Below are 762 nucleotides of genomic sequence, written 5' to 3'. Positions count from 1 at the left end.
TTCTGCATAAAATATATCAGCTGATGAAAGTGAAGACTAGAGACAGATACAGGACAACAGTATTGGGTACAAAAATATCAAAAGGAGAAACTAGGGCAATTGACAAGGTCATGATACACTACTTGATAAAATACTACAGGGGATTCATCGTATCTAACTTTAAGCATACAGAAACCAGGGCTATTCCAAGTTCCCTATATAGTCAATGAAGGCAAGGAGAAGATGTCCTATTTTATTGGTTTGTTTTGTTATGCATTTTGAGAGCTCTGAGCTTTGTAACAGCGCAAATTGCTGAAATGTAGAAACTCTTCCATGAAATGGAGTTCTTATCTTCTGCACAGCTCCTGGCCTGGTTTCTTTTACTTTCATATATGTTTCCATACATGAATGCATGCCTGCACATGCACACGCACACACATTTAAGAAAATAAACTCCCAAAACTATGAAATAAAATTGTCAGAAATGGATCTGCAGACAGCAATTTATACACCCATGCATATACAGTGTAAATTCTTCTTGTGAGCTTACAACCATATTCATGAGATAATTATTTTTAATAATAATTACACAATGGTATGAATAATATATTATAGTATATAATAAATATAGTAAATTTACTATAGTAAGAAATATTATTTATGTAATAGTGCAATTTCTATTTGTAATATGCAGTATTTGTAATAGTGGAGGCAATGGCTGAAGTACTGATCATCTAGTATTAAGGAAATGTATTTCATATTCAGATGACAACACAAAATGGA

This window comes from Anser cygnoides, chromosome 1 (assembly GCF_040182565.1).
Source record: "Anser cygnoides isolate HZ-2024a breed goose chromosome 1, Taihu_goose_T2T_genome, whole genome shotgun sequence".
Lineage (NCBI taxonomy): Eukaryota > Metazoa > Chordata > Aves > Anseriformes > Anatidae > Anser > Anser cygnoides.
The sequence above is the reverse complement of the archived record's forward strand: the minus strand, read 5'-3'. Positions refer to the sequence as shown.